The 13,110-nt window shown below is 42.5% G+C and overlaps 1 long non-coding RNA gene across 2 annotated transcripts in view; it reads left to right on the forward strand.

Moving 5' to 3' along the window:
• LOC132342321 (uncharacterized) overlaps positions 1-6,780 on the forward strand; it is a 68,947-nt gene extending 62,167 nt beyond the window's left edge. For both annotated transcript variants that reach the window (XR_009490652.1, XR_009490653.1), the window contains one exon: positions 6,085-6,780. This is a non-coding gene — a long non-coding RNA (uncharacterized lncRNA). The remainder of the gene's footprint in view (positions 1-6,084) is intronic.
• The last annotated feature ends 6,330 nt before the right edge of the window (positions 6,781-13,110 follow it).

Below are 13,110 nucleotides of genomic sequence, written 5' to 3' on the forward strand. Positions count from 1 at the left end.
CGCAGAACCAGCAATGAATCTCCTCCTCCCACTTGTTCCCCTTGGTGTCTGCTGGCTGGACTCAAGGCAGTCTGAAAACTGGAAGTGAGAACAAGACATGGTTAGAGTTCCAGGAGAAACCTCCACTTCCAGCTCAACAAACAGAAAGGAGACTCCTTAATGCTTAGGGGGAGTAGAGAAAATGGTCCATTTTTCCTCCTCTCTCTTCTTTTTTTGCCCCAGACCCCAGAAGATCCTGAGGTGGTGGTGGCATGGCAGCAGAGGGGCCCCTGGGCATCTAAAATCATGAGAAGAGGAACTTCCCACTCTGATTGGAGAAGCTGTGGTCTCCAGGGGGTGCTCCTCCCATTGCTATTACTATCTCTCTTGTTCTCCTGCTGCCTGGACCCAGATTTAGGTGCCCTTGTGAAAGTACATAGCAGACCAAGGAAATTAAAGCCCCAATTTTCTGACTAAAGGAATGAGAAGGGGAGCCCCAGAAAGTACTGAGGAGATTATGGAGAAGGAGGACCTAGGGACATTGTTGATGAATTCCTGAGCTCATCCATAAGGTTGACATGCATGAATATGACCCTAAGCAACATACTAAAGACTTTGAAAACTGAACTATGGGAGAGACCACTGCCCCCATCCCAGACTGACCACAGGAGGACACTGAGTAATCTGAGTAACACGGCAAAGGCTTTGAAAATGGAACTGACATTGGAACCACACACACAGAAGTATATAGTTGGAACCTGTGTCCTGAGCCCAGCCAAGTTGGTCACTACTAAAACAGAAGTATCAATACTCTTCACAGGATATAAATAAGACCCAGGATCTCATAGAAGAATATTGAAAATGTCCAGAATAATCTAAAATTACTTGGCATACAATGAATCAGAAAAATCTCAAATTGCACACAAAAAAGGTAATCAACATGTCAACAGTAAGATGATACAGATGTTGGAATAATCAAAGACTTAAAGCAACTATTATAAAAAATCCTCCAAGAAGGTTGAATATTCTTGAACCAAACGGAAACAGAGAAAGTCTCAATAAAGAAATAGAAGATATTAAATAAAGAACCAAATGGTAATTTTAGAACTAGATAATATAATAACTAATTTTTTTTAATGCATGGATGGGGTACATTTTATTTATTATATTTTAAAATAGAAGAATGGAGATGTTAGAGGGAAGAATCAATGAACTGGAAAATAGTAGAAATCACCCAATCTCAATAACAGTAAAGAAAAAAATTGGAAAAAGTAAACAGAACAGCAGTTCCTCAGGGACATATGGGACATTGCCAAATGTCACTGGACATTTTTAGGTCTACTACTGATGTCACTGGAGTCCTAGAAAGAATGCAGTGCGCAAAAGTCATTTGAGGAAATAATGGCCCAAAATTTCCTAATTTGGTGAAAGATATTAATTGTGGTGCTTTCGAACTGTGGTGCTGCAGAAAACTCTTGAGAGTTCCTTAGACAGCAAGGAGATCAAACCAGTCAATCCTAAAGGAAATCAACCCTGAATATTCACTGGAAGGATTGATGCTGAAGCTGAAGCTCCAATACTTTGGCCAATAATGCAAAAAGCCAACTCATTGGAAAAGACCCTGATGCTGGGAAAGATTGAAGGCAGGAGGAGAAGGATGAGATGGTTGGATGGCATCACCAACTCAATGGACATGAGTCTGAGTAAACTCCGGGAGATAATAAAGGGCAGGGAAGCCTGGCATGCTGCAGTTCATAGTTTCACAAAGAGTCGGACACGACTTACTGACTGAACAGCAAATAAATGTATAGGGGCTTTTCTGGTGGCTCAGTGGTAAAGAATCCACCTGCCAATGCTTGAGACTGGATTCAATCCCTGGATTGGGAAGATCTCCTGGAGAAGGAAATGGCAACCCACTCCAGTATTCTTGCCTGGGAAATCCCATGGATAGAGGAGCCCACCAGGCTCCTCTGCCCATGGGGTCACAAAGAGTCGGACACAACTTAGAGACTAAACAACAAAACAACATTAATGTATAAAATCAAGCAGTTCAGCAAACTCACAAAAGTAAAAATCCGAAGTCATCCATACCAAGATGCATCACAATTGCTGAAACAAGAGAAAAAATCCTGGGAGCAACTTAAGAGAAAGGCCACAACAGGAACTAATAAAGATAAGAGCAGAAATCAATTACATTGAAAACAAAAAACCAATAGAGAGAAACCAAAAGTTGTTTCCTTAAAAAGATCAGTTACACTGATAACTCTCTTTGTCTTTATCTGCCCATCCCCACAACCTCAGCCCCTTGAAGCCCCATTTCTTGTGTTAATTACTCCATTCCTCCCTCCCATGCTCTCCCTGTGTATACAGCCTTTTCTCTTTGGAATGCCTTTGTCTTTTTCCTCCTTTTCCCCTTTTCCACATCTCCCCAAATCCCCTTTCATATCCAACTCAGTAAGACAAAAATTTGTCATTAGTCCAAATTGTTACTGTCAGTTACCTAAGCCTTGCTGCTGCCGCTGCGTCAGTCGTGTCCGACTCTGTGTGACCCCATAGACTGCAGCCCACCAGGCTCCTCCATCCCTGGGATTCTCCAGGCAAGAATACTGGAGTGGGTTGCCATTTCCTTCTCCAATGCATGAAAGTGAAAAGTGAAAGTGAAGTCGCTCAGTAGTGTCTGACTCTTAGCGACCCCATGGACTGCAGCCTACCAGACTCCTCTGTCCATGGGATTTTCCAGGCAAGAGTACTGGAGTGGGGTGCCATTGCCTTCTCCATACCTAAGCCCTAGATATGAACTATAAGGCACTGTAGAGTCAAGGCAATCCTAGTTGCTTTGGGCTTAACCAGAGTTTGATGCTCAGAGAAACAGGGTTTAGAATATGTTCTCTTAGTCTCTCTGAAGTACTTACCTAAAATTCCTTAATCCATGAAGACATTTTCATATGAATCCTTTATCCATTTTTTCCTTCACAGAAGTGGAATATTTTCAAAGCACCAAGGATTACTGCAAATCATTGTGGATTCAGGATATTGAAAAATATAAGAACATTACCATGTCTTCATCATAGGAGGGGGTATATTTCTATATCTAGGTATCACTTACTTTACTTGATCTGCTGTCATTAATTTGCCAGATATTTATTGAGAAGCAACTATAAGCAGAGCACAAATAAAACTTTGAGAAACTGCTTTTGACTGTTAGAAGCTTTGTTTGCACAGCTCCATCCTGAAATAGCAAAGTATTAATGCCTGCTTCTCCAGAGTCCTGGTTGGAGCTCGGAAATTAAACCCTTAGTGCATTCAAGCAGAAGTGGGAAGGTCTGTCTCACCTACATGAAGACTCAAGTAAGGGAGAATGGCCATCCCTGACAGCTCACCCCCTAAGAGAACGTTTCCCTTTCAAGGCTGGACACACGTATGGCCTATCTCCGTCTAGAAAAGCAGAGCTTCTCTTTTCCTTTTTTAAAAGACTTTTTTATGTGGACCATTTTTAAAGTCTTTATTTGTTGCAATATTGCTTCTGTTTTATGTTTTGGTTTTTTGGTCACAAGGCATGGGGGATCTTAGCTCCCAAAGCAGGGATCACACCTGCCACCCCTGTGTGTGTGTGTGTGCTAAGTTGCTTCAGTTGTGTCCAACTCTTTGTGACTTTATGGACTGTATCCCACCAGGCTCCTCTGTCCGTGGGCTTCTCCAGGCATGAATACCAGAGTGGGTTGCCATACCCTCCTCCATGGGATCTTCCCATTCCAGGGACTGAACCCGCAGCTCTTATGTCTCCTGCATTGTCAGGCAGATTCTTTACCACTAGCACCACCTGGGAAGACCCCTGCTGCTGCTGCTGCTGCTGCTGCTGCTAAGTCACTTCAGTCGTGACCAACTCTGTGCGACCCCATAGACGGCAGCCCACCAGGCTCTGCCGTCCCTGGGGTTCTCCAGGCAAGAACACAGGAGTGGGTTGCCATTTCCTTCTCCAATGCAGGAAAGTGAAAAGTGAAAGTGAAATCGCTCAGTCGTGCCCGACTCTTCTCGACCCCATGGACTGCAGCCTTACCAGGCTCCTCCATCCATGGGATTTTCCAGGCAAGAGTACTGGAGTGGGGTGCCATCGCCTTCTCCGGAAGACCCCTGCATTAGAAGGCAAAGTCTTAACCACTTGACCCCCACAGAAGTCCCAGAGCTTCCTAAATAGACTCTGAACTTTAAGACCAGACAGTTCTCCCTGGAGTGTGAGTATGTGTTGGGGGAGGGAACCCAAGTCTCCTTTCCTCCCCTCCTCCACCACTACCCAAAGTCCTAAGTCTCTTCTTTGACAAAGCAGCTGCTCTTCCTTGGGCAGGGCCACCTCTCTGCCAAACCTTATCTAGCTTCTTCAGATTAGCTTCATTGCCAGCCTGACCGGCCCCAGCACCTGATCTAACCCCCTTTCCATCAAGGGGACCACTGCTTGCTTACTCTGAAGGGCTCATGTCTATTAACACAAGGCAAAGTGGGGAGAATTGGGCTGGCACTTGAGTCAGCAGTGCCTTACAGCATGTTTCCCCACAAATCACCATTTCAGAGTCCCGTTCAGGGTCCTCGTCATGACTAACGAGGACCTAGGTAGGGCCAGAACTTCACATTTGATCCCTTTGAAGCCAGAGGGAACGGTAAGCCTTTTCCACGCCTAAGCATGAGGCTGATGGAGCACAGAACATTTGGTGTGTCCCACATATAGAGTCTTCAAGGCCTGAGCTTCCTAGTTTCTAAATGCAGAAATGTTTATCTGCACTGTTGCCTTGGTAGACTTCCCAGGCCTGATGATGCTTCTGAGTTACCTAGGGAGCTTATTAGGGATTCCAGAGGGGCTGGTTCCATGGTCTGATGAGCTGGAGCCCAGGAATCTGTTCTTCACAACACATCTGGAGTAACTCTGAGGCAGCAGGTGCACCAGGCTGACATTTGGAAACAATGGGCGTATGTCACGACTGGATCAATCAGCGAGATGAGCTGATCTTAGATGGGGACTGTGGCACTTGGACTGTTCTGAGTTGTTCAGGGACCCATAAGAGTCCAGCTCGCAAGGCCATACCATAGTTTTTTCAGGACATCAGCTCTGCACATCTCCAATTCACCCTCTGGCACAGAAAATGCTGACTGGAGAAAGCAGAGCTGGCTAATGTGGAAAAGCTCTTAAGCACAAAGAGACGCTTGAACAAACTGGCGTTTCCCCTAAACAGTTCTCAACAGCCCTTTAAAAATGCAACAGAACTGACTGTATTTTTAATCATATTCAGCTCACTCACTCTCTCCTCACGATCCCCCATGCCTTCCTCTAGAGGTCACTTCGAACATCAGGTTCCAAAAATCCTGGGCACAGGCCCAAACCAGCATCTTTATGGGATTTTCTGTTTGTTTTCAAATGTTGCAAGGTTACAAACCAAGACAAAGATTCCCATCAGAACAGAGAAAGAGAGCAGTCATTGTCATCTATCCATTCATAAGGCCAAATTTTGGAATTCATTGCTGTCCTAACACAAATCATCTCAAGATTTAATTCTGTGAGAGAAAAAGAATGGAAACAAATCAAATGCCTGTCAATGAAGGGCTGATTACATGAGAAAGGATACAGTGGAAAATGATGCAGTCCTAAAAAAGGAAAAGTTTGTGTGTCCTGATTTGGCAAAAATGTTTATAAATGTGATGTTAATTGAAAAATTAAAGCAAAATGCAGAATCAAGGAAATGACATTTGTATGCATTTGTTTATATCTGATTACATGTGCACTCCAGAAAGGACATCTTTAAATAATAACATTGTTTGCTTCTGAAAAAACACTATTTGGTGGTGTGTGTGTGTGAATACCCACGTGCAAACACACATGGGTATATAAGGTATGAGGGAGAATTCACCTATAGCCTTTTATACTTTAGTTTATGGGTTACCTGGTCAAAACATCGAATTAAAATATATATGTACACTAACAACTGTGCATTGAGGGAATACATGTAATCCAAATGAAGCTAAACATTGAAGTATTTATATTTAGTTTTAGTTTGGTTTCTTTTTTTTTTCCAAAAAAAATTTGCCTCTCTAATCGTATTTTGCTCACCCTAATTTTAGGCCAAATCTGAATTATGTGAACATACACACCAGCTGGACAGTAGGAGGAAGCAGTTAAGAATCCATTCTGGGAAAGAACATTTGCCTTGAGTGACTGATGTGCAAATAATGGAGACTGGCTACGTTTTCAACCCTGCTATCTCCTGATGGTGACAGTGTGAAGGTCAAGACCCACTGCTAGGGTGCCCTGGAATCTGCATATTCTTACAAATAGTCAAAGCGTGTGAGTCAATTTAAAATGATGACGGTTGATCCCCCAAATGACCCCCAATTACTCCTCTTCATGTTGTCACACCCTTACTCTTTGACTTGCAGCTCGTCTTATCGAGAGGTAGAGTCTACTGCCCAACTTCTCGACTCAGAACTGGCCTTTTGACTGGCTTTGGCCAATAAAATGAAGCAAAAGTAGTCATACCCCATGTCCAGGCCTAAAAAATCAAGAGGCCTTGCACACTTCTTTTCCTCTCTTGGAACCTTGCCTTGGACTTGAGCCCAAATATGGGTTAACTGCTGTGATGAGGCCACATGGACCTGGGCTGAGGTCCCCACTGTGGGAGACAGTCTGCCTGTCGGCTGAGCGCTGACGCTTGAGCACCTCTTTGGGATCAGAATAGTCCAGCTGACTTGTTCACTCATGACTTAAATAGAGGCTTATTGTTTTAACCCACTGGGTTTTTTTTTTTTTTTAACTAAACTATAGTTAATTTACAATGTGTTGTTCATTTCAGGTGTACAGCAAAGTTATTCAGTTTTATATATATATTCAGTTATGTTATGTTGTTCAGTCATCCAGTCATGTGTGACTCTTTGCAACCGCATGGACTGCAGCACGCCAAGCCTCCTTGTCCCTCATCATCTCCCAAAGTTTGCCCAAGTTCATGTTCATTGCTTCGGTGATGCCATCCAGCCAGATACATATCCATCCAGTTAGATATATATAACTGAATATATGAAACAATCTGAAAAATAATGCATATTCTTTCAGATTCTTTTCTCTTATAGGGGCCAGATGGCTTTATATGTATTTTTTATTACTTATTACAAGATATTGAATATAGTTTCCTGTGCTATACAGTAAATCCTTGTTGTTTATCTATTTTGCATGTTAATAGCATGTAATCCCAAGCTTGCTAATCACAAACTCCTAATTTATCCCCCTCTCCTTTCCCTTTTGGTAACCATGTTTGTATTCTGTCTGTGAGTCTATTTCTCTTTTGTAAATAAGTTTATTTGTACTATTTTTTAGACTCCACATATAAGTGACACCTCATGATATTTGTCTTTCTCTGTCTGATTTACTTCACTTAGGATGATAGTCTGTAGGTCCACTCATATTTCTGCCAATGGCATTCTTTTACCTTTTTCGTGGCTGAGTAATATTCCACTGTATCCATGTACCACATCTTCTCGACCCATTCATCTGTTGATGGACACTTAGTTTGTTTCCATGCCTTGGATGCTGTAAATAGTACTGGAATGAACACCGGGGTGTGTGTGTTATCATTTCAAATTAGAGTTCTTGCTTTTTCTGGATATATGGCCCAGGAGGGGACTGCTGTATCACATGGTAACTTTAAGTTTAGCTTTTTAAGGAAGCTCCTTACTGTTTCTCATAGTGTAAGTTACTGGGTTTGGGGATTGTTTCTTACATAATCTTATTGTGGTGACAGATGACGGAAACAGAACTCCTTCCCTGCCCTAGCTTTGTTTCTTTCCTCTCTCTAGTGCTATACTACTGCCTTCTCACTACCCACCCCTAGGTCTCCATTCATAAACTCCCTTATTAGAGAGCATCCATCATCCACCATGTGTCAGATCTTTAATACACACTCCTTGACTTCCAGGGATTGACAGCAGGTGGGGAAGCAGATAGACAGGAGGAGGTGTGCGCTGACCATTATGAACTTACGTGGGAGGAGCACTAGCTCAGCCTGGACACTCAGCAGAGTTTTCTGGAAGTGACCTCTGAGCTATTTTAAAGGATAAACAAAAGTGTGTCTCTGAAATTTGCAGGCAGAGTTCAACCCAGGGAAAAGCATGGGGACCTGTGTGTGAGAGACACCAACCAGCAGTGAAATGTTCCCTGCACTTTTCTCCCATTTCTAATCCTTCCTGGTTTCTAATCTCCACCACCATCCCCCAGGTCCCTCCTACCACTTCTTCTTTTTTTTCCCATGGTCTTCTGATTATAGTTTCTTATTAGAATCTCTTACAGTCTTGATATTCAAAGTGTGACCAGCAGACCAGCAGCTGTAACATCACCTGGGAGCTTGTTTTAAATGCGGATTTAGGTCCCATCCCCGACGTGCATCAGAATCTTCATTCTAACAAGATGTTGAGGTGGTTCACACACACAGGGAATTATACCCATTATCTTGTAATAACCTATAATGAATATAATCTGTAAAATATTGAATCATTATGCTTCCCACCTGAAATTAACACAATACTGTGGTATCAGGAGGAAGGCTAACAACTTGCCCTATAACTGAATCAATCACACAAACCGTTTAATAATAAACTTTGCAGAATGTAAGTTCACCTGCAGAACGTATAATGCTTGTACCAGCTGCATTTTAGACTATCTTCTTAATAATAGGGGATTCCCAGGTGGCTCCTGCCATTGCAGGAGACATGGGTTCAATCCCTGGGTCAGGAAGATACTTTGGAGAAGGAAATGGCAACCCACTCCAGTATTCTTGCCTGGGAAATCTCATGGACAGAGGAGCCTGGTGAGCTACAGTCCATCCAGTCACAAAAAGTCGGGCTTAACAACTAAACAACAACTATTAATATAGCTATTTTTCTTGAAGACATGTTTTTATCTCCCTAATTAGGTTATAATCAAGGACTATGTTTCCTCAATTCATTACTCTTAAGTGCCTCAGGCAGAAAGATAATGCTGATATGATAGACACAGAATCTTTCATTTCAGAGTCTGCAACCTAGGTCACTATGAACTGCGACTCAGCTTCATGCCTTGCTCTGCTCCTTGCTAAGGGCTATCCCTGGACAAGTTTCTTGATGTCAGTGAGCCTCGGTTTTCTCATACAAAAAAATAGGTATAACACATAATTGGTTCATAATGCAAGTTCATTGTAAGGATTAGAGGTGTCAGGTATAAAGTGCTCAAGATGAGACCTGGCACAGTGTTGGCATTTCAGAAATAGATGGCACAAAAGGGAGAGAAACAAATATGCTGATGCTACAGAAAAAAGGAGAAGTCACATTTCACTGAGGGAGTCAAGACAGGCCTCGCAAAAGAACTAGCACTAGAAATGACAGGGAAGCCTCAGATAGGCTGCAAAATCGTCATTTTATATTTTTAAACTGAAATTCTTCTTTAAAAAATATTTATTTTTATTTATTTACTTGGCTGTGCCAGGTCTTAATTGCAGCATACAGGATCTTCAGTCTTCATTGAGTCATGGGGGATCTTTAATTGTGGCATGTGGGATCTAGTTCCCTGACCAGGGATCGAACCCACGTCCCCTGCTTCGGAAGGCATATTCTTAACCACTGGACCACCAGGGAAGTCCTCCCAGAGAGAGATTGTAAAGGTGAAAGAAAATAAATAAGTAAACACATTCTCAGAAGATTGCATAAGGCATTTTGGGGAGACCAAGAAGTCATTCTGATTTACCCCTCCCCCATTTGTGAATGTATTGATAGGAATGGTCTTTTAAAAGGTAAAGCCATTGGATAACTTAAAATATATATATTTATGCATTTAAAAAGTTGCCTTTACTATAAAGGTTAAAATGATGAGAAATAAGATCGCCCAGAAAATCTGGGCCATATGGTTCCTGCACACCGTGGTTGTCTACACAGATTCAGCCCTTGTGTTGGCTGCCTGCTGCCCAGACAGCAGGGTGAAGTCAGGACAGAGTCCCTGTTTCAGCGTGAATGCCTCTGCCTTCTCTTGCTAACACATTCCCTGCTCCACTTAAGAATGCACAGAGCATTTGCCAGGTCGGGAATGCCTGGCTATGACAGCACCATTTGCAAAGTAAAGAGTCTATTTATGAAGATAATGGCAATACTCAGGCCAAGCCCACCGTGGGAGAACCTTGGCTCCTAATTAGCAAGAGTGGTGCATTTTAATGAGGACACTCGGTAGGCAGTTGGCTCCTGCCTTGACTGCCAATGAATCTGGGGCAGAGGGAGGGTTGGCAAAGAGAATACGGAGCAGGTGAGGAGAAAAAACAGAGATGTGCTCATCTGTTGGAAACCTTAAGCCTTAGAATTATTTGATTCCCCTATTATCCTGGCTGTCATCCCATAGGTTGTTTCTCTGAGAGCAAATGGCTCTTAGAAGAAACAGCAGATCTTGGGTGAGCCAAGGTAAGCAGTGCATCAGTTTTAGCAATCCTGGAACTATTGCTGGAATAGGGAGCGGAGGCCTAACAGGGCTGGAGGCCCGGAAACATGAGCACTTGATCTCTCTTGAAAAGCAGTCAAGCAATTGCTAAGACAGCCATTGGAGAAATCTGAATCCTTTGCATTTTTTCAGTTGGGCAATACAGAGCAGCAATGGCTCAGGCCTTCATAAACCTGTGGAGGTGATGTAACATCACCACAGGCAATTTAAGCCAGAACTTCAAAGTTTGTTGCAGAATGCTGAAGGTATACTGCTGGGAGATGACATAAAGCAAGCAGAACTGCTCAGCACCTATGTTGTTTCTGAATTCTGTCTCAACAAGATGATCCCCCTACTGAAAGGGTGAATGACCATTCCTAGGTGGGGATAAGTGCTCCAAGGTGCATGAGCACACTAATGGTTTAATTGACTTCAGATCTTGAGCTCCTGCAACTTACACCAAAAGAACAGGTAAGTAGTTAAACTCTAGTTGGTTATCTCTGATGCATCAGGGACAATAAAAGAGGACTGAAAGACGAAATTATTTTCAGAAACGGAAAGGATTCCTAGAACTACATACAGCCTCTGAGTTTAACAGTGAGCCCAAGCAAGGTAAACAATGGGATTGTCAAAAGAATGTTTGTGGACTACTGGAAGAGAAAGAAGTGAATTTTAGGACTAGGATTAAGATTGTCCCCCCACCCCAGCCCCCTGAAAAAAGTTGCTGTAGAGACTTCTAGTTATGTCCCAATATCCAGTCTTTCCTTTTTCCAAAGTAACAATTTCAGCAGAGCAAATAGATACTATGTTAGTTTCTTGTTGCCACGATAACAAACTGTCACAAATTTAGTGGTCTAAATCAACACAAACTTATTCTATTCTGGAGGCCAGAAGTTTAAATGGATCAGTGGAGCTGCATTTCTTCTGGAAGTTTTAGGAGATAATCTATTGCTATGCCTTTTCCGCTTCCCTAGTGGCTCAGATGGTAAAGAATCTGCCTGCAATGCAGAAAACCTGGATTTGATCCCTGGGTTGGAAAGATCTGCTGCAGAAGGGAATGGCAACCCGTTACTGTACTTTGTCTGGAGAATTCCATGGACAAAGAGCCTTGCAGGCTACAGTCCCTGGGGTAGCAAAGACACGGCTGAGCAACTAACACTTTCTCTTTCATGCCTTTTCTAGCTTCTACAGGCTGCCTGCATTCTTGGGCTTGTGGCCCCTTCCTTCATCTTCAAAACTACCAGCATAACATCTTTAAATCTCTCTTTCTCCCAATCAGTGACCTCTGCTTTCATCCTCTGCCTTCTGACTTGCCTGCATCTCTCTTAAAAGGACCTTTTGGGGAAATTAGGATTGATATACACACACTGCTATACTTAAGATAGGGGCTTCCCAGATGGTGCTAGTGGTGAAGAACCTGCCTTTCAATGCAGAAGACATAAGAGATGTGGATTCGATCCCTGGGTCTGGAAGATTCCCTGGAGGAGAGCATGGCAACGCACCCCAGTATTCTTGCCTGGAGAACTCCACGGGCAGAGGAGCCTGGCAGGCTACAGTCTATGGGGTCGAAAAGAGTTGGACACACCTGAAGTGACTTAGCACACATGCATGCACTTAAGACAGATAAACAATAAGGACCTACTGTATAGCACAGGAAACTCTACTCAGTACTCTGTAGTAACCTGTATGGGAAAAAAATCTGGAAAAGAATAGATATATGTATATGTATAACTGTATCACTTGCTGCACACCTGAAACTAAAACAACATTGTAAGTCAAGTATGTGGTGATGGTTTAGTCACTAAGTCATGTCCTACTCTTTGTGACCCTATGGACTGTAGCCAACTAGGCTCCTCTGTCCATGGGATTTCCCAGGCAAGAATACTGGATTGAGTTGCCATTTTTTTTTCAAAGTCAACTACAGTCCAATATAAAATTTAAAAAAAATTTTTAAAGACTGCTTTTTAATACATTGGACTTACCTGTATAATCAGTAATAATCTTCACATCTCACCTTCCTTAACTTAATCATATCTACAAAGTCCTTTTGCTACATAAGGTAACATATTCACAGGTCCCATGGATTAGGACATGGGCATCTTGAGAGTAACGGACTTTATTCAACTTACCTTAAAAAAAATAAATTTCCTAGCCTCACTTGCAGCTAGGTTTAGAACATGTGACCAAGTTGTGCCCAATGGCTGTGAGCAAAAGCAAAGTACACCTTTTCTGAGTCATACCCCCAAACAGAGATGCATGTTATTTGCTAAAATGGGGATGGGTGGGTCCTTTTGGACCAGGCAGATGAGGTCAGTATGTAAATGTGGGTGAGCAACAAGAGCCTATATCCCTGACGATCCCTTGGAGCAAAGCTAGTATACCAACTTGAACTTTTACATAAGAGCAAAATAAATTCCTGTTTTATTTAACTCTTGCAGATAGACTCATACCTGATAATACATGATTCTAAAAGACCAAGGGGCTATAATTTTCAGTATTTTGGTACTTTAGCAACATTTATCAAAATCTCCTATGATTTCAATATACTCAAGCTGGAGAAATATGGATTAAAGCCATAATTAGGTGGTATAACTGCTTGAGTGATTGTAAGGATAGAGATGAACAGATTGGTATTAATCTCTGCAGAGGTTTTAATGTTATGGCCT

Source organism: Bos taurus, chromosome 15 (assembly GCF_002263795.3).
Source record: "Bos taurus isolate L1 Dominette 01449 registration number 42190680 breed Hereford chromosome 15, ARS-UCD2.0, whole genome shotgun sequence".
Classification (NCBI taxonomy): domain Eukaryota; kingdom Metazoa; phylum Chordata; class Mammalia; order Artiodactyla; family Bovidae; genus Bos; species Bos taurus.